This window comes from Carcharhinus amblyrhynchos, unplaced genomic scaffold (assembly GCF_965287045.1).
Source record: "Carcharhinus amblyrhynchos unplaced genomic scaffold, sCarAmb.v2.hapA scaffold_37, whole genome shotgun sequence".
Taxonomy (NCBI): Eukaryota; Metazoa; Chordata; class Chondrichthyes; order Carcharhiniformes; family Carcharhinidae; genus Carcharhinus; species Carcharhinus amblyrhynchos.
The window spans coordinates 3,261,920-3,287,461 of record NW_027649778.1 but is presented as its reverse complement, the minus strand read 5'-3'; the positions used below and the strand labels follow the sequence as shown (position 1 = coordinate 3,287,461).

Here is a 25,542-nt window from a genome sequence, read left to right as displayed (position 1 = left end):
CCCCTATGCTGTGACTGTAACACTACATTCTGCACTTTCTCCTTTCCTTATCTATGCTTTGTCTGTACAACGTGCAAGAAACAATACTTTTCACTGTAAATACATGTGACATTAATAAATCAAATCAAAATATTAAACCACGGTCGCAGTCTGAGGATTCGGGGTAGACCATTTATAACGGAGATGAGACATTTCTTCACCCAAAGAGTGGTGAGCCTGTGGAATTCATTACCACAAGAGGTAGTTGATGCCAAAATGTATTCAAGAGGCAGCTGGATATAGCACTTGGGGCAAATGGGATCAAAGGTTATGGGGAGAAAGCAGAATCATCCAACTATTGAGTTGGATGATCAGCCATGATCATGATGAATGGCAGAGCAGGCTTGAAGGGCCAAATGGTCTCCTGCTGCTATCTCCTATGTTTCTATTTTTTCTACATTAGACCAGGATAGGTACTTTCCTACTCCATATGACTCAAAGCCCTGAGAAAGGTCAGAATCTATTAGTTCCTGAGTTCTAAATAATGAAAATAGTGAACAATTATACAAGAACAACATCCTCATTCTTTGAGTATAAAGAGGAACTAAGATAGACTGAGAAGTGAAGGTCAGGGTGGGTGGCTATGTCAACGTGACATAAAAATAACCATTGTACGCCTAAAATAAAACCCTGTGGGCACCTCTGCCAAAATCTTGTTTTTATTTGTTTATGGGATGTGGGCGTCACTGGCTAGGCCAATATTTATTGCCCAAACCAATTGCCCCTTGAGAAGATGGTGGTAAACCACATTCCTGAGCCACTGCAGTCCCTATGGTGTAGGTGCACCCACCGTGCTGTTAGGGAGGCCGCAGGTTTGACCCAGCGACAGTGAAGGAACGGCGGATATATTTCCAAGTCAGGATGGTGAGTGGTTTGGAGGGGAACTTGCAGGGGGTGGTGTTCCCATGTACACCACTGCTGCCCTTGTCCTTCTGGATGGAAGTGGTCATGGGTTTGGAAGGTGCTGTCTAAGGATCTTTGGTGAATTGCTGCAGTGCATCTTGTAGATGGTACACACGGCTGCTACTGAGCATCGGTGGTGGAGGGACAAGCAAAGCACAAAGGTGGTGGATGCTTCTTGAGTGTTGTTGGAGCTGCACCCATCCAGGCAAGTGGGGAATATTCCATCACACATCTTCCATTAACAAATAAAAGCAAATTGTGAAATTTATTGCCTATCCCTTGTTGCCCTTGAGAAGGTGATGGTGAGCCGCCTTCTTGAATCGCTGTGTCCCTGATACACCCACAGTACTGTTAGGGAGGGATTCCAGGATTTTGACCCAGTGACATGGTAGGAAGGGTAGAATGATGGTGCAGTGGTTACCCCACAGCGCCAGGGACCCGGGTTCAATTCCCGGTTTGGGTCATTATCTGTGTGGAGTTTGCACATTCTGCCCATGTCTGCGTGGGTTTCCTCTGAGTGCTCCGGTGTCCTCCCACAGTCCAATGACGTGCTGGTTAGGGTGCACTAGCCGTGCTAAATTCTCCCTCAGTGTACCCGAACAGGCGCCAGAGTGTGGCGACTAGGGGATTTTCACAGTAACTTCATTGCAGTGTTAATGTAAGCCCAATGTGACACTAATAAATAAACCTAAAACTTAAAAAAGGTATAGGGTGGAATTCTCCAGCTGTGCTGGCCTAAAAGCCTGAAATTCCCGTCCAGCTGTTAATGGGGTTTCACATTCCCCGTAAGTCCCCCGCCAAAATTCCAGTGATAGGCAGGATGGGAGAATTCTGTCCATATTCCTGAGTTGGGATCACATGTGGCTTGACGGGGAACCTGGGTTGAGGGGACAAACATCAACCAGGATGTTGGGAGAGGGACTCCCCAGTTCATCTTCAAATCACGGTAGCTTTGACATCAACCTGAGAATGCGTTACCCAAATGACAGCACCCCCAACAGTGCAGCACTCCTTCAATATCCCACCAGAAGGCCAGCTTAGATTTTCGGCTGAATCGCTTCAGGGTTTTCTGACCTTGTGAAAATCAAAGCAAGTTTTGTTTTTCAAAAAGTGGGTCCCATTCTCACAGCATGAAGGTTCACGCCCTGCTCCACCAGTCTATCAGTCTTGTCGTAACATATCAGGGCATTAATAAGGCTTGACATTTGATTTGATTTTTTGATTCGATTTAATTTGATTTATTATTGTCATATGTATTAGCAAGGAACTACAAAAGGTCATGAACGTAGCCCAGTCCATCACGCAAACCAGCCTCCCATCCATTGACTCTGTCTACACTTCCCACTGCCTCGGAAAAGCAGCCAGCATAATTAAGGACCCCACTCACCCCGGACATTCTCTCTTCCACCTTTTATTTCAGCAAAAAGATACAAAAGTCTGAGGACATGTAGCAACTTATTGAAACTTACAGGATACTGCGAAGCCTGGATAGAGTGGAGAGGATGTTTCCACAAGTAGGAATCAGGCTAAAGGGACAATCCTTTAAAACAGAGATGAGGAGGAATTTCTTCAGCCAGAGAGTGGGGAATCTGTGGAACTCTTTGCCACAGAAGGCTGTGGAGGCCAGGTCATTGAGCGTTGTGGAGAAAAGGCAGGAGAATGGGATGGGAAAAAAAATCAGCCATGATTGAACAGAGGAGCAGACTTGATTGGCCGAGTGGCCTAATTCTGCTCCTATGTCTTAAGGTCTTATAACTGACTTAAGAACAGCTTCTTCCCTGTATTGCCAGACTTTCGAATGGACCTATCTTGCACTAAGTTGATTTTTCGCTACACCCGAGCTACGCCTGTAACACTACATTCTCCACCCTCTCCTTTCCTTCTCTATGTACGGTATGCTTTGTCTGTATAGTGCACAAGAAACAATACTTTTCACTGTATGCTAATACATCTGACAATAATAAATCAAATCAAATTGAACTAAATGCAGTGAAAAATATTATTTCTTGCACACTATACAGACAGAGTATACTGTTCATAGAGAAGGAAAGAAGAGAGTGCAGAATGTAGTGTTACAGTCATAGCTAGGGTGTAGAAAAGATCAATGCAAGGTAAGTCCATTCAAAAGTCTGACAGCAGCAGGGAAGAAGCTGTCCTTGAGTTGGTTGGTACGTGACCTTGGACTTTTGTATCTTTTTCATGAAGGAAGAAGGTGGAACATAAGAACATAAGAAATAGGAGCAGGAGTAGGCCATCTAGCCCCTCGAGCCTGCCCCGCCATTCAATAAGATCATGGCTGATATGTCGTGGCTCAGTTCCACATTCCCGCCCTCTCCCCATAACCCTTAATCCCCTTGCCTATCAAAAACCTATCAACCCGTGTCTTAAAAATATTGAGCGAGGCAGCCTCCACCACTTCAACAGGCAGAGAATTTCAGAGATTCACCACCCTTTGAGTGTAGAAGTTCCTCCTCAACTCCGTTCTAAACTGCCCCCCCTTTATCCTGAGGCTGTGCCCTCTAGTCCTACTGTCCTTTCTGAGCGGGAAGAGCCTCTCCACCTCTATCCTATCCATCCCATTCAACATCTTATACGTCTCAATGAGATCTCCCCTCATTCTTCTAAACTCTAACGAGTACAAGCCTAGTTTATTCAGCCTCTCCTCATAGTTCAACCCCCTCAACTCCGGTATCAGCCTAGTAAACCTCCTCTGCACTCCCTCCAAGGCCAAAATATCCTTGCGTAAGTGCGGCGACCAAAACTGCACACAGTACTCCAGCTGCGGCCTCACCAGTACCCTATACAGCTGCAGCAAGACCTCCCTACTTTTATATTCAATCCCCCTCGCTATGAAGGCCAGCATCCCATTCGCCTTCCTGACCGCCTGCTGCACCTGTAGGCTGGGTTTTTGCGACTCATGCACAAGGACCCCAAGGTCCCTCTGCACCGTCGCATGCTGCAGTTTTTCGCCACGTAAGTAATAGTCCTTCCTACCATTATTCCTACCAAAGTGGACAACCTCACATTTGCCAACATTAAATTCCATTTGCCAGTTCCTGGCCCATTCACCCAGCCTATCTAGATCCTTCTGCAGACTCTCCACACCCTCCGCACAATTTGCCGTTCCACCAATCTTGGTGTCATCAGCAAATTTCAACACCCTACACTCGGTTCCCTCCTCCAGATCATCTATATAAATGGTGAATAGCTGAGAGAGAATGTCCGGGGTGCATGGGGTCCTTAATTATGTTGGCTGCTTTGCCGAGGAAGTGTAGACAGAGTCAGTGGATGGGAGGCTGGTTTGCGTGATGGATTGGGCTACATTCACGACCTTTTGTAGTTCCTTGCAGTCTTGGGCAGAGCAGGAGCCCATACCAAGCTGTGATACAACCAGAAAGAATGCTTTCTATGGTGCATCTGTAAAAGTTGGAGAGAGTTGTAGCAGACATGCCAAATTTCCTTAGTCTTCTGAGAAAGTACAGGCATTGGCGGGCAGCTCTGGGAGAGTGCTACGGGGTTGGAGGCGCTGTATTTTTTGATGCAATGTGAAATCACAGGCTTTGAATGCCCGTTCCAGGTTGATGTTAAATTTTCTCAACACTACATCTGAGTGCTGGTCTGTCCTCCCAGTGTCATGATCCACATTCCTCCCTCAAACAATAGGATGAGGTAATTTGCCATTCGTTTCCTGTTTACAAGGTTTCAGCCTGGGTGATGGTGATGTACTAACATGACAAAAGTTGGCGTGAAAATTAATTCACTTGGTTGTGGAAAAGGCAGTACTTACGGTCAGTTATTTAGTATAATTTGCCGTTTATTTATATCTCAGAGGGGAAACATCTGTTACATACCATCCCAAATAAGAAATGGTGAATTTTTGTAGGCATTTGTGTATTTTTTTTTTGCAAAATGAAATACTTTCTCTTCTGCTGTGAGATCATATAATTCCCCACCACACCAAGGCAAACCGCAGGAATGAGCTCACTTCCTGTGACTCACCCCTTTTGAGGAGGAATCCACGGCCATCACAGGGCTCACAGGTCAGCCACGTTGCTTAACCCCGATTCGCAGGAAATGGTATAACGGCTCCCAGCCCAAAATTATCAAGCATCAGAACCCACGCCACGGAAGCTCGTTGCTGTTGTAGCCTCGTGACGTCCAGGTGTCCCCAGGGTTCGAAAGAAAAAGCGAAGCTGGATCCCAGCGAGTAAATAATACTCAGAGCGACTCACAACTGCTCTCCCACATCATCCCCCCCCCTTCCCGCCGCCATCCCTGGCTCCATATCCCAAGAAAGGACACAACAAGGGGCAAGGGAAGGATGGTCCTGCCTCTGGGGCAGGCGGCACTAGGGGTGGCTGGGGCAGGGGGTAATAAATGTGAGTGTCGCCAGTAAATCTAACAGGAGAAAGCTCTTTATCCAGGGAGTGGGGAGAATGTGGGGCTCGCTCCCACGGGGGAGTGGGGAGAATGTGGGGCTCGCTCCCACGGGGGAGTGGGGAGAATGTGGGGCTCGCTCCCACGGGGGAGTGGGGAGAATGTGGGGCTCGCTCCCACGGGGGAGTGGGGAGAATGTGGGGCTCGCTCCCACGGGGGAGTGGGGAGAATGTGGGGCTCGCTCCCACGGGGGAGTGGGGAGAATGTGGGGCTCGCTCCCACGGGGGAGTGGGGAGAATGTGGGGCTCGCTCCCACGGGGGAGTGGGGAGAATGTGGGGCTCGCTCCCACGGGGGAGTGGGGAGAATGTGGGGCTCGCTCCCACGGGGGAGTGGGGAGAATGTGGGGCTCGCTCCCACGGGGGAGTGGGGAGAATGTGGGGCTCGCTCCCACGGGGGAGTGGGGAGAATGTGGGGCTCGCTCCCACGGGGGAGTGGGGAGAATGTGGGGCTCGCTCCAAAATTTGAGGAAAAACTTTATTACCCAGAGGTTGGTGGGGGAATCTGGAACTCACTGCCTGAAACTTTTGTGGAGGTGGGAACCCCCTCACAACATTTAAGAAGTATTTAGATGAGACCTTGAACCGTTACAGCATACAAAGCTACAGACCAAGTGCTGGAAAATGGGGTTAGAATAGCTAAGTGGTTGATGGCTGGTATGGACATGATGGGCTGAAGGGCCTCTATGGGAGGGATTTTCAGCCATGTCGCCCCAAAAATGGGGACGTCCCACTCGAGGTCAATGAACATTCGCATGTTCCGCCAGCTATGATTCCCGTGGCAGGCGGGACAGGAAAACTATCCCCCATGACTCTATAAATCTAGCGAGAGGAGGCTTGTATGGAGCATAAGACCTGCTGTTGTTTAAATGGGCTGAATGGCCTGGTTTTTTGCTGTAAATATGATGGAATTCTAAGCTCGTGCAACAACAAGATGCATTTACATAGTGCCTTCATAGCTGGAAAACATCCTAAACGGCTTCCCTGGCGCCATGAGATAGCCGTGCTAACCACTGTGTCACCCATGGGGATGTGACGGATTTCAGAGGTGCCTGAGAGGCTGGATTTGGAAGAAGTGAATAAGAAGCTAAATAAAACTGTGGAATTCCCCAACGGATTGAGTGATTTAATACCTGACTCACCCTAGATTATCATCAACCTTCCTTGCCACTAGGAGCTTGCATGATCTGATCTGCGCTAGGTGTCGTTAACTCATCACAGCGCTTGCGGATGCTGATAGGGAAAGAAAGATTTCTATTGCACTTTTCACAGAAATATAGAAGATAGGAGCAGGAGGAGGCCATTTGGCCCTTTGAGCCTGCTTCACCATTCATTATGATTATGGCTGATCATCCAATTCAATAGCCTGATCCTGCTTTCTTCCCATAACCTTTGATCCCGTTCACCCCAAGTGCTATATCCAGCCGCCTCTTGAATGCTTTCAATGTTTTGGCATCAACTACTTCCTGTGGGAATGAATTCCACAGGCTCACCAGGTGAAGAAATGTCTCCTCACCTCTGTCCTAAATGGTCTACCCCCAATCCTCAGACTGTGACCCCCTGGTTCTGGACTCCCCCCATCATCAGGAACATCGTCCCTTGTCTAGTCCTGTTAGAATTTTATAAGTCTCTATGAGATCCCCCCTCATTCATCTGAACTCCAGCAATAACAATCCTAACCTGGTCAATCTCTCCTCATGCATCAGTCCCGCCATCCCCGGAATCAGCCTGGTAAAGCTGATTTATGACAACAGATTATCTCAAAGTGTTTTCCTGGCAATAATCACTTTGAGTAACAGTTATTGTAACAATGACAGAATTGCAGCAACCAATTTACACACAACAAGCTCTCTCAAAAAACAATATTAAACTGATTGAGTTATCTGCTTCTCAATGTTGTTGAGGGATTAAAGCAGCTGGCACCCTGGGAAACTATCCGGCCCTTCGAAGTGTGTTGTGGGATCTTTTACATTCACGTAAGAGGGCAAATATGTTTAAAATTTTATCCAATCCCAGGAGAGATTGAACTTCAGTTGCTCCTCCAAACATAAGGACCTTCTCTTGACCCTGGGAGGTCTGGAGCTGAACTAGGAGGGTGGAGTTTCCTGGAGTCACACAAGAAATTGCAGCTGAGTCAATGAGTAATCGCCCTCCTGCTCTTCTGAGAGGACCGAGTGAGGTACCATCTTTCAGATGAGATGTTGAACTCAGGTTAAGAAAGCCCACCCACGCTTCTACTTTCTCAGGAGGTGAAGAAAATCTGGCAAGCCCGCTACGACTCTCATCAACCTTTCCTCATGTACCACAGAAAGCGTTCTTTCTGGATATATCACACCTCGGTATGGCTCCTGCTCTGCCCTAGGCCGCAAAAAATTTGATTTGATTTGATTTATTATTGTCACACGTATTAGCATACAGTGAAAAGTATTGTTTCTTGTGCGCTATACAGGCAAAGCATACCGTTCATAGAGAAGGGAATGGAGAGAGTGCAGAATGTAGTGTTACAGTCATAGCGAGGGTGTAGAGAAAGATCAATGTAGGGTTGTGAACAAAGCCCGGTCCATCACGCAAACCAGCCTCCCATCCATTGACTGCATCTACACTTCCTGTTGCCTCAGTAAAGCAGCCAGCATAATTAAGGGCTCCACGCACCCCGGACATTCTCTCTTCCATCTTCTCCCATCAGGGAAAAAGATACAAAAATTTTGAGGTCATGTACCAACTAACTCAAGAACAGCTTCTTTCTTGCTGCTGTCAGACTTTTGAATGGGCCTTCTTGCATTAAGTTGATCTTTCTCTACACCCTAGCTATGACCGTAACACTACATTCTGCACTCTCTCCTTTCCTTCTCTATGAATGGTATGCTTTGTCTGTATAGTGCAATAGAAACAATACTTTTCACTGTACCCCAATACATGTGACAATAATAAATCAAATCAAAAAGGTTACATAAACATGCAAATGACGAATAGGAGGAAGCCAATTGGCCCCTCCAATGTTCTCTGCCATTCAATTACATCATGGCTGTTATAGTGTAGCCTCAACCTCACATTCCTGCCGACCATCCTCAACCCTCTCAGGTGGATGCCAACGATCCCTGGACCGTTATTGTGAAGAAAAGCAAGTAGCTCGCTCCAGTCTCCTGGAAAATATTTATCATAGAATCCCTACATTGCTGAAGGAGGCCATTTGGCCCATCAAGTCTGCACCGACTCCCTGATGGAGTACTTTACCTCAGGGGGAGGCACTGGTGTACTTGTAATCCAGAGACCCCGAGTCATGCTCTGGGGACCTGAGTTCGAATCCCACCACGGGAGATGGTGGAATTTGAATTCAATAAAAATCTGGAATTAAGGATCCACTGATGACCATGAAACCACTGTTGATTGTTGGAAAAACTGACCCGGTTCACTAAAGTCCTTTAGAGAAGGAAATCTGCCATCCTTCCCTGGTCTGGCCTACATGCAAGTCCAGACCCACAGCAATGTGGTTGACTCTCAACTGCCCTCAGGGATGGGCAATAAATTCTGTCCAGCCAGCGACACCCACATCCCATGAATGAATTTTAAAAAAGCCCCATCCTCCCAATCCCACATATTTACCCTACCAATCCCCTGAACCCGCACATCTTTGGACACGGGGCAATTTAGCATGGTCAATCCACCTAATCCACGCATCTTTGGATGCTAAGTGGCAATTTAGCATGGCCAATCCATCTAACCTACACATCTTTGGACACTAAGGGGCAATTTAGCATGGCCTATCCATCTAACCTACACATCTTTGGACACTAAGGAGCAATTAAGCATAACCAATCCACCTAACCCACGCATCTTTGGACACTCAGGGGCAATTTAGCATGGCCAATCCATTTAACCTAAACATTTTTGGACATGTAGGAGTAATTTAGCACGGCCAATCCACCTAACCTGCCCATCTTTGGACACTGTGGGGCAATTTAGACTGGCCAATCCATCTAACTTACACATCTTTGGACACGTAGGAGCAATTTAGCATGACCATTCCATCTAACCCACACATCATTCATTATCTCTGAAACTACTTAACAAAACGGATTATTTGGACATGATCATTTTGCTGTTTGGGTAGATCTTGCTGAGTGAGGATAGGCTGCTGTGTTCCCCTATTACAACACTGGCTACGCTTTATAAGTACTTCATCAACTGTAACCCACCTTGGGACATCCTGTGGTCACGAAAGGCACCCCAAAAAGACTCTAAACCAAATCTTGGCATTGATTCTATTTGATTCACGTTGGTGCCTCCAGCTGCTTGGGCCCTAGTCTCTAGGCCTCCCTAAACCTCATTGTCGCACTGATTGAGAATATCTCCTTTGTACTCAAGATTCAAAACGCACACACAAGCCTAGGCCAGCACTTATTGCCCATAGGGGAGGTGACCGCCTAGTGGGATTAATCAGAAACTCAGCTAATGTTCTGGGGACCCTGGGTTCAAATCCCGCCACGGCAGATGGTGGAATCTAAATTCAATAAAAAAAAATCTGGAATTAGGAATCTACTGATGACCATGAAACGATTGTTGGAAAATCCCATCTGGTTCACTAATGTCCTTTATGGAAGGAAATCTATCGTCCTTACCCTGGTCTGGCCTAAATGTGACTCCAGAGCCACAGCAATGTGGTTGACTCTGAACTGCCCATAGACAACTAGGGGTGGGCAATAAATGCTGGCCAGCTACTGATGCCCGTGTCCCAAGAATGAATTAAAAAACTCTCAAATAGCCCTTTAACTGAGTGGCTGACTAGACCATTTCAGAGGGCAGTTAAGAGTCAACAACTTTGCTGCGGGTCTGGAGTCACATGAAGTTTTAAAGTTTATTTATTAGTATCATAAGTAGGCTTACATTAACACTGCAATGATGTGCAGTTACTGTGAAATCCTGTAGTTGTCATACTCCGGTGCCTGTTCGGGTACACTAAGGGAGAATTTAGCACAGCCAATGCACCTAACCAGCACATCTTTCGGTCTGTGGGTAGAAACTGCAGCATCCGGAGGAAACCCACGCAGAGATGGGGAGAATGTGCAGATTCCGCACACACAGTGACCCAGGCGGGAAATGAACCTGGGTCCCTGGCGCTGTGAGGCGGCAGTGGCACACTTTTGCCCTTGCAGACCAGATCAGATAAGGACGGCAGATTTCCTTCACTAAAGGGCATTAGTGAAACATGGGGTTTTATATTTGAACAACAAAAAGGTTTATTTTCATGGCCACGATTAAACTTCTAATTCCAGATTTTTGTGGAATTCATATCTGCCCGTGGTGGGATTCGAACCCAAAGCCATAGCTCGTTCAGGACCAGCATTGACCCGGTGGGCCGGGTGGCCTCCGTCTGAGTAACGGTCTCCTCAGCCAGTGTGGATTCGACATCAGATTCAAGAAGCATCTGGGAGATTGAGTCATGTTATCCCCATGGGATGCTGCTTTAAAAGGGCTGCCGCCCACTGCTCCCACACAGAGCCTTTTCTGATTTCCGCATGTGGTTATGAGGTGACAGCAAATGGTGAACAGATGTTTCTGGCGAGGGCTGGGAGACTGAGAATCAGGCTTACATTTCAATAGCACTTTTCAAAATTTGAAACTGGATGACCCTTCATCAGAGCTAAGAGAAAAAAGAGTTCTTACCTCTGACGAAGGGTCCAGACTCGAAACATTGGCTCTATTCTCTCCCCACAGATGCTGTCAGACCTGCTGAGGTTTTCCAGCATTTTCTGTTTTTAATGGCAGATTTCCTTCCCTAAAGGACATTCGGGAACCGGATAGATTTTTTACGAAAATCAATTCTTGGTTATCATTTGACTTTTAATTCCAGATTTTTATTGAATTCAAATTTCACCATTTGGTAGGATTTGAACCTGGATCCCTAAAGGAGCATTAGTGAACCAGGTGTGTTTTTACAATGGTTGCAAGGTCATCATTAGACTTTTTTTTAAAAGTTCCATCTTTTTTTTCAGTTGACCTCAAATTGCACCATCTACCGTGGTGGGATAGCCCTGGACCTCTGGTTTATTAGTCCTGTGACAATATCACTTCACCACTGCCTCTCTTCACAGGTGATAAATGAGCTTCTGAAATGGTGTCCACTGTTGTAACATAAGGGATGTGATCATAAGGGATGTGATCACCAACAACCTGTCCTGGTCCCCTCATGTCATGACAAGAAAACCCCACCAACGCCTCTACTTTCTCAGAAGACTAAGGAAATTTGGCATGTCAGCTACGGCTCTCACCAACTTTTACAGATGCACCATAGAAAGCATCCTTTCTGGTTGTGTCACAGTTTGGTTTGGGCTCCTGCTCTGCCCAAGACCACAAGGAACTACAAAGGGTCATGAATGTAGTCCAATCCATCACGCAAACCAGCTCCCATCCATTGACTCTGTCTACACTTCCCGCTGCCTCGGAAAAGCAGCCAGCATAATCAAGGACCCCTCACACCCCGGACATTCTCTCTTCCACTTTCCTCCTTCGGGAAAAAGATACAAAAGTCTGAGGTCACGTACCAACCGACTCAAGAACAGCTTCTTCCCTGCTGCCGTCAGACTTTTGAATGGACCTACCTCGCACTAAGTTGATCTTTCTCTACACCCCAGCTATGACTGTAACACTACATTCTGCACTCTCTCCTTTCCTTCTCTATGAACGGTATGCTTTGTCTGTATAGCACGCAAGAAACAATACTTTTCACTGCATGTTAATACATGTGACAATAATAAATCAAATACCTGCTGAGATTTTCCAGAATTTTCTGTTTTTATGGCAGATTTCCTTTCCTAAAGGACATTGTGAACAAGACAGATTTTTTACGACAATTTGTCAAACTTTTTATACCAGATTTTTACTGAATTCAAATTTCCTCATTTGCCGTGGTAGATTTGGACCCTGTTCCGTAAAGGAGTATCAGTGAACCAGGTGGGCTTTTAATAATGGTTACAAGGCCATCATTAGACTTTTTTTAAATTCCATTTTTTTTAATAAATTGAATTCAAGTTTCACCATCAACCGTGGCAGGATTCAAACCTGGGTCTCCAGTTTATTAGTCTCTGACAATACCACTGCACTGCTGCCTCCCCTCACAGGCAATAAATGAGCTTCTGAAATAGTGTCCATTGTTGTAATGTAAGGAATGTGACAGCCAAATATGTACTGCAAACTTGCACAAACAACAGTATGAGGAATGGGGAGATGTTAGCGTAGCAATATTGGCAGTGGATGATTAATCCAAAGACTCAGGGCCATACTTTGAGGACCCAGGTTCGAATCCCGCCACAGCAAATGGTGGAATTTGTATTCAATAAGAAGTATCTGGAATTAAGAACCTACATGGTACATGGGATTCAATGGGATTGAGGGTTATAGATAGGCCTGGTAGGTAGGGATATGATCGGCGCAACTTGAGGGCTGAAAGGCCTGTTTGTGCTGTAGTGTTCTATGTTCTATGTACTGATGACCATGAAACCATTGTCGATTGTTGGAAAAACCCATCTGGTTCACTAATGTCCTTTAGGGAAGGAAATCTGCCGTCCTTACCCGGTCTGGCCAACATGTGACTCCAGAGCCACAGCAATGTGGTTGACTCTCAACTGCCCTTGAGCTACTAAGGAAGGGCAATAAATGCTGGTCCAGCCAGCGACGCCCATGTCCCACAAATGAATAAACAAAAAATATACCACAACCCACATATTTACCCTGCTAATACCCCTAACCTACACATCTTGGGGCACTAAGGGGCAAATTATCATAACCAATCCATCTAACCAGCACATCTTTCGGAGTGTGGGAAGAAACCGGAGCAACTGGAGGAAACCCACGCAGACACGGGGAGAGCGTGCAGAACGTGGGAGAACAGTCACCCAAGGGTGGAATTAAACCCATGTCCCTGGCGCTGTGAGGCAGCAATGCTAACCACTGTGCTACTGTGCCATCACAGGGTGTGTCCTTATATAGCAGTTTAATGCCATATAACTCAATGCATAACATCCTCGCATCTTGAGAAAGAAGGTGGTAAGTACAAACTGAGTACATGATCCAGGCTGACCCTCTCAATGCAGTGCTGAGGGAGTACTGCACTGTCAGATGGTCAGTGCTGAGGGAGTGAGACTGAGGAGAGAGTGCAGAGTGTAGTGTTATAGTCATAGCTAGAGTGTAGAGAAAGAGCAACTTAATGCAAGGTAGGTTCATTCGAAAGTCTGACAGCAGCAGGGAAGAAACTGTTCTTGGGTTGGTTGGTACGTGACCTCAGACTTCTGTATTTTTTTCCCGACGGAAGAAGGTGGAAGGGAGATTGTCGAGGGTGCGTGGGGGGGGGGGTTCCTTAATTATGTCCGGGAAAATGTCCGGGGGATCTTTAATTATGCCGGCTGCTTTGCCGAGGCAGCGGGAAGTGTAGGCAGTGTCATTATTCTTCCCCACGTGTTAAGGGCATGGGACTCAAGCAGTCATCTGATGGGCAAAAGTGCGGCACTCCCTCAGCACTGACCCTCTGACAGGGCGGCACTCCCTCAGCACTGACCCTCTGACAGGGCGGCACTCCCTCAGCACTGACCCTCTGACAGGGCGGCACTCCCTCAGCACTGACCCTCTGACAGGGCGGCACTCCCTCAGCACTGACCCTCTGACAGGGCGGCACTCCCTCAGCACTGACCCTCTGACAGGGCGGCACTCCCTCAGCACTGACCCTCTGACAGGGCGGCACTCCCTCAGCACTGCATTGAGAGGATCAGCCTGGATCATGTATTCAGTTTGTACTTACCACCTTCTTTCTCAAGATGTGAGGATGTTATGCATTGAGTTCCAGCTGACAGGAAGAAGGTGGGAGTTCTGCAAACAACAGTTATAGAAACACCCGTGAACATCACATTGATTGAATTACTTAATATATTAGATCATATCAATGCTTATTATTGTTTTGTGTTAAGGCAACTGATCAGAGATCAAGCTGCAGCATGCTACAGTGCAGAGGGACCTGGGGGTCCTTTTGCATGAGTCGCAGGTGCAGCAGGTGATCAAGAAGGCGAATGGGATGTTGGCCTTTATAGTGAGGAGGATAGAATATAAAAGCAGAGAGGTCTTGCTGCGACTGTACAGGGCACTGGTGAGGCCGCAGCTGGAGTACCATGTGCAGTTTTGGTCGCCGCACTTGCGCAAGGATATTTTGGCCTTGGAGGGAGTGCAGAGGAGGTTCACTAGGCTGACACCGGAGATGAGGGGGTTGGACTATGAAGAGAGACTAAATAGACTAGGTCTGTACTCGTTGGAGTTTAGAAGGATGAGGGGGGATCTTATAGAGACATATAAGATAATGAAGGGGAGGGATAGGGTAGAGGTAAGGAGATTCTTCCCGCTCAGAAAGGATAGCAGGACAAGAGGGCACAGCCTCAAGATAAGGGGGGGGGGCTGCAGTTTAGAACGGAGTTGAGGAGGAACTTCTTCACTCAAAGGGTGGTGAATCTCTGGAATTCTCTGCCCGTTGAAATGGTGGAGGCTACCTCGCTAAATATATTTAAGTCACGGGTAGATAGGTTTTTGATAGACAAGGGAATTAAGGGTTATGGGGAGAAAGCGGAAAAGTGGAACTGAGTCACTTCAGATCAGCCATGATCTTATTGAATGGCGGGGCAGGCTCGAAGGGCTAGATGGCCTACTCCTGCTCCTATTTCTTATGTTCTTATTATGTTCTTATGTTCAGAGATATACATCTGTGGTAACAGTGTTTTTAATTCTTGTATGTTACATTTGATTTATTATTGTCACATGTATTAACATCGTGAAAAGTATTGTTTCTTGCGCGCTATAGAGACAAAGCATACCGTTCATTGAGAAGGAAAGGAGAGAGTGCAGAATGTAGTGTTACAGTCATAGCTAGAGTGTAGAGAAAGATCAACTTAATGCAAGGTAGGTTCATTCGGAAGTCTGACAGCAGCAGGGAAAAAGCTGTTCTTGAGTCGGTTGGTACGTGACCTCAGACTTTTGTATCTTTTTCCTGACGGAAGAAGGTGGAAGAGAGAATGTCTGGGGTGCGTGGGGGGTGACCTCAGACTTTTGTATCTTTTTCCTGACGGAAGAAGGTGGAAGAGAGAATGTCTGGGGTGCGTGGGGGGGGATCCTTAATTATGTCCGGGAAAATGTCCAGGGGATCTTTAATTATGCTGGCTGCTTTGCCGAGGCAGTGGGAAGTGTAGGCAGTGTCATTATTCTTCCCCACGTGTTAAGGGCATGGGACTCAAGCAGTCATCTGATGGACAAAAGTGCGGCACTCCCTCAGCACTGACCCTCCGACAGCGCGGCACTCCCTCAGCACTGACCCTCCGACAGCGCGGCACTCCCTCAGCACTGACCCTCCGACAGCGCGGCACTCCCTCAGCACTGACCCTCCGACAGCGCGGCACTCCCTCAGCACTGACCCTCCGACAGCGCGGCACTCCCTCAGCACTGACCCTCCGACAGCGCGGCACTCCCTCAGCACTGACCCTCCGACAGCGCGGCACTCCCTCAGCACTGACCCTCCGACAGCGCGGCACTCCCTCAGCACTGACCCTCCGACAGCGCGGCACTCCCTCAGCACTGACCCTCCGACAGCGCGGCACTCCCTCAGCACTGACCCTCCGACAGCGCGGCACTCCCTCAGCACTGACCCTCCGACAGCGCGGCACTCCCTCAGCACTGACCCTCCGACAGCGCGGCACTCCCTCAGCACTGACCCTCCGACAGTGCGGCACTCCCTCAGCACTGACCCTCCGACAGTGCGGCACTCCCTCAGCACTGCACTGAGAAGATCAGCCTGGATCATGTATTCAGTTTGTACTTACCACCTTGTTTCTCCAGATGCGAGGATGTTATGCATTGAGTTCCAGCTGACAGGAAGAAGGTGGGAGTTCTGCATACAACAGTTATAGAAACACCCTTGAACATCACATTGATTGAATTACTTAATATATAAAATCATATCAATGCTTATTATTGTTTTGTGTTAAGGCAATTGATCAGAGATATACATCTGTTGTAACAGTGTTTTTAATTCTTGTATGTTATATTTGATTTGATCTATTATTGTCACATGTATTAACATAGTGAAAAGTATTGTTTCTTGCGTGCTATATAGACAAAGCATACCGTTCATAGAGGAGGAAAGGAGAGAGTGCAGAGTGTAGTGTTACAGTCATAGCTAGGGTGTAGAGAAAGATCAACGTAACGCAAGGTAGGTTCATTCGAAAGTTTGACAGCAGCAGGGAAGAAGCTGTTCTTGTGTCGGTCGGTACATGACCTTAGACTTTTGTATCTTTTTCCCAATGGAAGAAGGTGGAAGAGAGAATGTCCGGGGTGCGTGGGGCCTTTAATTATGCTGGCTGCTTTGCCGAGGCAGCGGGAAGAGTAGGCAGTGTCATTATTCCTCCCCACGTGTTAAGGGCATGGGATTCAAACAGTGATACTAACAGGGTAGAAACAGATGACTAACTAAAACCAGAGTAAAGCATGGATTAAAACTGTATGATAGCACTCACCATGTCTGACTGGGAGAGCCCTCGATGGCACAGTGGCATAGTGGTTAGTACTGCTGCCTCACAGTGCCAGGGACCCGGGTTCGATTCCCGGCCCGGGTCACTGTGTGGAGTTTGCACTTTCTCCCTATGTCTGCGTGAGTTTCCTCCGGGTGCTCTGGATTCCTCCCACACTCCAAAGATGTGCAGGTTAAGTGGATTAGCCGTGCTAAATTGCCTCCTTAACGTCAAGGTGATTAGCTAGGATAAACGTGTGGGGTAATGGGGATGCGGCCTGGGTGGGATTGTAGTCGGTGCAATCTCGATGGGCTGGATGGCCTCCAGAAAGGAAGCCTCACTGTCAGAGGGTCAGTGCCGAGGGAGCGCCGCACTGTCAGAGGGTCAGTGCCGAGGGAGCGCCGCACTGTCAGAGGGTCAGTGCCGAGGGAGCGCCGCACTGTCAGAGGGTCAGTGCCGAGGGAGCGCCGCACTGTCAGAGGGTCAGTGCCGAGGGAGCGCCGCACTGTAGGGATTCTATGAACCCACTCTGTACTGGGGGGCGGCTTCCAAGTTCAGTCAAGGACACAGTCGGAGTGACAATTAGGGCAACAGAATTGGTTTTAGCTCTCCTGAGGTAGGAGACAAGATCAGCTAGGATTCCTGCTCCTGATCACTGTCGGAAAGTTAAATCCACCACCCCCAGCCCCTCTCTGTCAGGTCACTTCCAGTTTGAAAGCCCGTGAGTGTGGAAGACCAATTTGCACTCGTGGATGAGACCACTACCCCTCTGTGTGACTCCCACCTGGGAAGAGTCACTCAGGACAGTGCCAGTGACAATGGGCTTTCAGGAGGAAAGAGCAACGGGACAGCAAAAACTGATGGAATCCAACAGATAAATGTCTTGTTCACAGAACATAGAAAACCTACAGTGCAGAAAGAGACCATTTGGTCCATCGAGTCTGCTCCAACACTCTGACAGAGTGGTAAACCCAGGCCCATCCCCTGCACTCCAGCCCCCATGCATTTAGCATGGCCAATGCCCCTAACCTACACATCTTTGGACACTAAGGGGCAATTTAGCATGGCTAATGCCCCTAACCTACACATCTTTGGACACTAAGGGGCAATTTAGCATGGCCAATGCCCCTAACCTACACATCTTTGGACACTAAGGGGCAATTTAGCATGGCTAATGCCCCTAACCTACACATCTTTGGACACTAAGGGACAATTTAGCACGGCCAATGCCCCTAACCTACACACCTTTGGACACTAAGGGACAATTTAGCATGGCCGATCCAACGAACCTACACATCTTGAGACACTAAGGGGCAATTTAGCACGGCCAATCCACCCACCCTACACATCTTTGGACACTAAGGGGCAATTTAGCATGGCCAATCCAACTAATCTACACATCTTGATACAAGAAGGGGCAATCTATCATGGCCAAACCCTCTAATGTACGCATCTTTGGGTGCTAAGGGGCAATATAGCATGGTCAATCAAACTAACCTGCACATCTTTGGAGAGTGGGAGGAAACCGGAGCACCTGGAGGAAACCCGCACAGACACAGGGAGAGCGCGCAAACTTCACACAGACAGGGACCCGAGGCTGGAAGTTAACCCAGGTCCCTGGCTCTGTGAGGCAGCAGCGCTAACCACCTTGTCACGCAATATACTGAGCACTTTGTTTTTATTTCAGATGGGAATTGGAAGGCTCTCGCTCTCTCTCCTTTGCTCCCTTTGCATCTTTTCCTGTCCTCTGTCTCTCTGTTGTTTTCCTCTCTTTTCTGCCTCTCTCTCTCTTTGTCCCATGCCGCCTCGCCATGGGACTCGTGGGGCACGGACAGTGCAAAGATCCGTTGATCTTGGATAGGAATTTCTGGTCTGAGGATGAGCTCAGCCGGAAAATCCCTCCTTCTTTCTCTCAATCCTTCTCCCTGTTTATCTCTATCAGTCTCGTCTTATCACTGTTTATCTCTCCCTCTCTCTTTTCTGTGTGTGTGTGTGCGTGTGTGTGTGTGTCTCTCTTTTCTCTCTCTGTCTTCTCTCTACATTCTTCTATCTCTCTCTGTCTCTATCTCCCGATCTTACTCTCTCTGTTATTCAGCCCCTTCTCTCTTTGCTGACCTCTCTCTCTCTCTCTCTCTCTCATCAACCAAAAAACCATTGACTTCAGTCAAGCCATGGATACAGCAGAGGTTCAACTCAGCCAATCACCTGGGACCTGGATGACCTCACATTAGAGCAGTGAGTAACAGTTTAAATTAAATGATGATCTCAGTGTGTTTGTCTTTGGTTCATGTATGCAGATTAAAAACGTGAATGATGTCATTGAGGTTCTTTCAAAGAATGAGTTAACCTTTTTCTCAGTCCGAGCAGTGTAGTCATAAGCCCCGCCTTCTCTCCCGTTGCGAAACCACAGCAGTCAACACGTGTTGCTAAATTTCTCTGTGTTTATCTCATTAACCTGCTAACAGGAGGTGAATGTTGAGGAATTATGCTTTTTGCCATAAGCTGAGGAAATAAAGAGAACTGTTCTCTGGGCTGTCACTGCCGCGTTGTCAGAGGTGTCAATTTCAAATGTCAACATTACACCGAGCTACCCTCTGAAAGATCCCATGGTGCGACCTTGAAGAAGAGCAGGGGTGTTCTCCCCAGTGTCCAGGCTAACATTGACCCCTCAATCAAAATGATGGAGAAAGACCATTGTCCACTTGCTGCTTGTGGGAGCTTGCTGTGCACAAATTGGCTGTTGTGATAACCTGCATAACAATAGTGAGGGGAGTAGTGGCATTGTCGCTGGACTAGTAATCCAGGGTAATGCTCTGGGTACCTGGGTTCAAATCCCACCACAGCAGATGGTTAAAATTTGAATCCAATAAAAATTTGGAATTAACTGTTGTCGTAAAAACCCATCTGGTTCGCTAATGTCCCTTTAGGGAAGGAAATCTGCTGCCCTTACCCTGTCTGGCCTACATATCATTTTTAAAAATATTCCTTTGTGGGACTTGGGTGTAGCTGGCTGGCCAACATTTATTGCCCATCCGTAGTTGCCCTTGTTCGGAGGGCAGTTGAGGGTCAACCACATTGCTCTGGAGTCACATGTAGGCCAGACTGGGTAAGGACGGCAGATTTCCTTCCCTAAAGGACATTAGTGAACCAAATGGGATTTTCTGACAATGAACAATGGTTTCATGGTCATCAGTAGATTCTTAATTTCAGATTTCTTTTACTGAATTCAAATTCCACTAATTACCAAGGTGGGATTTGAACCCGGGTCCCCAGAACATTAATAGCACTGAGCCATCACCTCCACAGCCACAGCGTTGTGGTTGGCTCTTATTTGCCCTCAAGGATGGGCAATAAATGCTGGCCCAGCCAGCGATGCCCACATCCCATGAACGAATAAAGAAAAACTCCAATAGATGTGAAGCAGTTTGGAATATTTTCAAGATTCTACAAATGCAAGTCTTTCTTCTGCTGCTGCATGTTTGACCTTCCTGGGGGGCGGATGGATGATGCTGAGAGGACGACTCCCTTCATGAGTGAGGGGGGGGGCGGGGGGGAGTCGAAAACTAGGGGGCACAGTAAGATCCTGTTGAAGATGGAGAGGAGGTGGAATTTCTTCTGTCAGATGGTAGTTGTTCTGTGGAATTCTTTTCCCCAGAGGGCTGGGTCTCTGAATATATTCAAGTGTGAGTTAGGCAGATCTTTGATGGACAAAAGGCTGGGGGGGGGGCTGCAGTCAGAGATTACGGAGGGATGGACATAAAAGTGGAGTTGAGGTCACAGTCAGAACAGCCTATTGAATGGTAGGGCAGGCTTGGGGGACTGAATGGGCTACTGTTTCTACTCTGTAGGTTGGTAGGTTCTCCCTTGCTTGGCGGTTGGCGCTTTGTGAACTTGTTTGAGGTGTTGCCAATCACCCTAATGTAGGTTTAGACTTCAATGGACCCCCAGCAGATTCATCAGTCAGGGTTGTACTGAACTGCGGGACTTTGTCCTTCAGTCGAATATCATAGAATCTTACAGTGCAGAACAAGGTCATTTGACCCATTGAATCTGCACCGACTACAATCACACCCAGGCCCTGTCCCTGTAAACTCACATATTTACCCTGATAATTCCCCTGACACTAGGGTCAAGTTACCATGGCCAATCCACCTAACCTGCACATCTTTGGGCTGTGGGAGGAAACCGGAGCACCCGGAGGAAACCCACACAGACACAGGAAGAACGTGCAAACTCCACACAAAGTTGACAGGTCCTTAGACGGGAGTTAAGGGGATAGGGTGGGAAACAGGGCCTGGGTAATATACTCTGTCAGAGAGCCGGTGCATACTTGATGGGCCGAATGGCTTTCTTCTGATCCGTTTGGATTCTATTCTATTTAATTATACAGTAATCGAAAATAAATTTCCATATAAATAACTGGGAGAACCTACCAACCTACAGAGTAGGAACAGTAGCCCATTCAGTCCCCCAAGCCTGCCCTACCATTCAATAGGCTGTTCTGACTGTGACCTCAACTCCACTTTTAGGTCCATAAATAACTGGGTGATGATATAGTTTGGGAGGAGGAATAACAGAGTCATGTGCCCCTTCTGTAAATGGGGTAGAAATGGTGAGGAATCTGGACATACAGATACACAAATCACCAAACATAGTGACTTAGGTTAATAAGATCTTAATAAAAAGAAAACCAAGCTCAGTTCTAAAGGGATAGAATAGAAAAGCAGAGAAGCTGTACTAAATGTGTATACAGGTGCATTGGCCACACTAAATTCTCCCTCAGTGTATCCGAACAGGTGCCAGGGTGTGGCGACTAGGGGATTTCCACAGTAATTCCATTGTAGTGTTAATTTAGGCCTCCTTGTGACACTAATAAATAAACTTTAACTTAAACCTGAGTTAGCCCACACTTGGAGGCCCCGTGCACAGTTCCATATTATAAAAAGAATCATAGTACCCCCACAGTGCAGGAGGAGGGCATTTGGCCCATCAAGTCTGTACTGACCACAATCCCACCTAGGCCCTATCCCCGTAACCCCACACATTTACCCTGCTAATCCCTCTGACACTTGGGTCAATTTAGCATGGCCAATCCACTTAACCTGTACATCTTTGGACTGCGCGAGGGAACTCGAGCACCTGGAGGAAACCTACGCAGACACATGGAGAGTGCAAACTCCAAGTAGACAGATTGACCAGGGAAGGGCCACGGATGTCGTCTATACGGATTTTAGTAAAGCATTTGACAAAGTCCCTCATGGCAGGTTGGTGCAAAAGGTTAAATCTCACAGGATAAAAGGAGAGCTAGCTAGATGGGTGGAGAACTAGCTTGGCCATAGAAGACAGAGGGTAGCAGTGGAAGGGTCTTTTTCCGGCTGGAGGTCTGTGACTAGTGTTGTTCCACAGGGCTCTGTACTGGGACTTCTGCTGTTTGTGATATATATAAGTGATTTGGAAGAAGGTGTAACTGGTGTGATCAGTAAGTTTGCGGACAACACAAAGATGGCTGGACTTGCAGATAGTGATGAACATTGTCAGAGAATACAGCAGGACATAGACTGGAAAATTGGGCAGAGAAATGGCGGATGGAATTTAATCCAGATAAATGCAAAGTGATGCATTTTGGTAGAACTAATGTAGGGGGGAGCTATACAATAAATGGCAGAACCATCAGGAGTATAGACACACAGAGGGACCTGGGTGTGCAAGTCCACAGATCCTTAAAGGTGGCAACGCAGGTGGAGAAAGTGGTGAAGAAGGCATATTGCATGATTGCCTTTATAGGATGGGACATGGAGTATAAAAGTTGGTGTATGATGTTGCAGCTATATAGAACGTTGGTTAGGCTTTATTTGGAATACTACATCCAGTTCTGGTCGCCACATTACCAGAAGGATGTGGAGGCTGTGGAGAGAGTACAGAAAAGGTTTACCAGGATGTTGCCTGGTATGGAGGGTCTTAGCTATGAGGAGAGATTGGATAAAGTGGGGTTGTTCTCCCTGGAAAGACAGAGGATGAGGGGTTACCTAATAGAGGTATATAAAATCATGAAGGGCATAGATAGGGTGAACAGTGGGAAACTTTTTCCCAGGTCAGACGTGATGAACACAAGGGCTCACAGGTGAGGGGGGCAAGGTTTAACACAGATATCAGAGGGAAGTATTTTACACAGAGGGTGGTGGGGCCCTAGCAGGGTGGTAGAGGCGGACACGCTGGGATCATTTAAGACTTACCTGGATAGCCACATGAACAGACTGGGAATGGAGGGATACAAATGAATAGTCTAGTTGGAAGCATGAGCGGTGCAGGCTTGGAGGGCCGAAGGGCCTGTTTCCTGTGTTGTATTGCTCTTTGTGCCTGAGCCACAATTGAACATGGGTCTCTGGCACTGTGAGGCAGCAGTGCCAATGACTGTGCCACTGTGCCACCCTTTATGGTGACATTGGAGCTGGTGGGAAAAGATGATACTAAAACTGAGAGGTTATGGAAACGTAGAACAGACAGGGGCGCTTTTCCCTTGAAAGGAGTTGGCTGTGGGGGTGAGCTGATGGAAGGCTTTAAGATAATGAAAGGGTTTGTTAGGGTAGATACATGGGTGGCACAGTGTTTCGCACTGCTGCCTCACAGTGCCAGCGGCCTGTGTTCAATTCCTGGCTCAGATCACTGTCTGGTGGGGGGGGGGGGGGGTTTGCGCATTCTCCCCATGTCTGTGTGGCTTTCCTCCAGGTGCTCTGGTTTCCTCCCACAGTCCGAAAGACATGCTGGTTAGGGTGCATTGGTCATGCTAAATTCTCCCTCAGTATACCCAAACAGGCGCAGGAGTGTGGCGACTAGAGGATTTTCACGGTAACTTCATTGCAGTGTTAATGTCAGCCTACTTTTGACTAATTAATAAACTTTACTTTAAAGATGTTTCCACCCATAGGGGAGCTGGGAACTAATAGATAGAAATATGAGACTGTCACAAATAAATCCAATAAGGAATTGTGAAGAATAAAGCTCAAATAAAAAGGTTACAAGCTTTTTTTCTGAGTGTTTGAAGAGGGAGAGTCTCTCTATTTTTTGCCCAGTTGCAGTTGGCTCGTGACAGCTTACTACACTTCCTGCTTTGATGAAAGTTCAGATGACACAAGCAGTGAAAATGAAACCTCGTATCTTAGCAACTCATCGCTGTGTTCGACTCAAATTTCACTCTCTGCTGAAGTTTACAGTCTCCTGCCTGAGATGCTGCTGAACAGTTGGTATAAATGTTTTAGCAAGCCCAGCGTGGGGAGGAGGGCAGGGTGGGGGGGGGGGGAGAAATATGCTTTCTATTTGCTTATTTTAGCATTAATATCAGCACAGCATAAACCTATCTCATACTGCAATATTTAATTTTCTGTTAAAACTGTCCAATGGGGTAGAGGGAGGCAGGGAGTTGTGGGAGGGGGGGGATTGGAGAGTTATGCGATGACACCTCGACACATCCAACTAGACTTGGCAACTGTAGATGGATTGTGCGTCCTGGGGTGGAAAAGTTCAATAGGGAAGGCAATGGAGTTGCAGTATTGTCGCTGGGCTGGTAATCCGGAGACCCACACTAACGCTTTGGGGTCACAAGTTCAAATCCCACCATGGCAGATGGGTAAAATTGGTTTCAATAAAAAATCTGGAATTAAAAGTCTAATGTTGACCATTGTCGGGAAAAACTCATCTGGTTCACTAATTAGGTTCATTTATTAGTGTCACAAGTAGGCTTACATTAACAATGCAATGAAGTTACAGTGAAAATCCCTTAGTTGCCACACTCCAGCACCTGTTCGGGTACATTGAGAGAAAAATTAGTATGGCCAATGCATCGTAACCAGCTCATGTTTTGGACTGTGGGAGGAAATCGGAGCACCTGGAGGAAACCCACACAGATGTGGGGAGAATGTGCAGACTCTGCACAGACAGTGACCCCAAGCTGGGAATTGAATGTGGATCCCTAGCGCTGTGAGGCAACAGTGCTGGCCACTGCAGCTGTGCCACCCCTATCCTTTAGGGAAGGACATCTGCCATCCTTACCCGGTCTGGCCTACACAGAGCCACAGCGATGTGGTTGACTCTCAACTACCCTTGGGCAACTAGGAATGGGCATTAAATGTGGGGATGCCACAACCCCTGGAATTATTTTAATAAATGGTTCCGGAACTGGGCCATGTCCAGAGGAGATCCCAGATCAATGTTCAGAACTGTACTAAGTTCACTCAGTCTCCCTGCTCTGGACTTCAGATTTCTCATTCACACCTTTCAAAACTGTGCGCACCTCAATCACACCTTCTCTACTCTTCTTTCTTCAGGTTGTCCTTCTTGATGTTGTGCTTCTGGTGGCTTACCCAATATGCCCTGTGTAGCACTGACCTCCTTCCCAGCACCCAAAGCCGAAAGAAAGACAGAACAGAATTTCTGTAGCACCTTTCACAAGGTCAGGACGTCCCAAGACATTTCATGGACTGTGACATACCAGAGTGGTCACTGTTGTAATGTAGGAGTGTCCTAGGCCCAACCGTCTTCAGCTGCTTCATCAATCACCTTCCCTCTGTCATAAGACCATAAGACATAAGGGCAGAATTAGGCCACTCGGCCCATCGAGTCTGCTCCACCACTCAAT

General features: G+C 47.4%; 1 protein-coding gene and 1 long non-coding RNA gene across 2 annotated transcripts in view; both read right to left on the bottom strand.

Moving 5' to 3' along the window:
* The window catches only part of LOC145362124 (coiled-coil domain-containing protein 9-like), a 68,527-nt gene extending 66,040 nt beyond the window's left edge, over window positions 1–2,487 (bottom strand). The window contains exon 1 of the mRNA XM_080218173.1: window positions 2,412–2,487. The gene's annotated coding sequence lies outside the window, so the exon portion shown is untranslated. The remainder of the gene's footprint in view (window positions 1–2,411) is intronic.
* Window positions 2,488–16,223: 13,736 nt separating this feature from the next.
* The window catches only part of LOC145362194 (uncharacterized), a 36,232-nt gene continuing 26,913 nt past the window's right edge, over window positions 16,224–25,542 (bottom strand). Inside the window, exon 3 of the long non-coding RNA XR_013889952.1 lies at window positions 16,224–16,291. This is a non-coding gene — a long non-coding RNA (uncharacterized LOC145362194). The remainder of the gene's footprint in view (window positions 16,292–25,542) is intronic.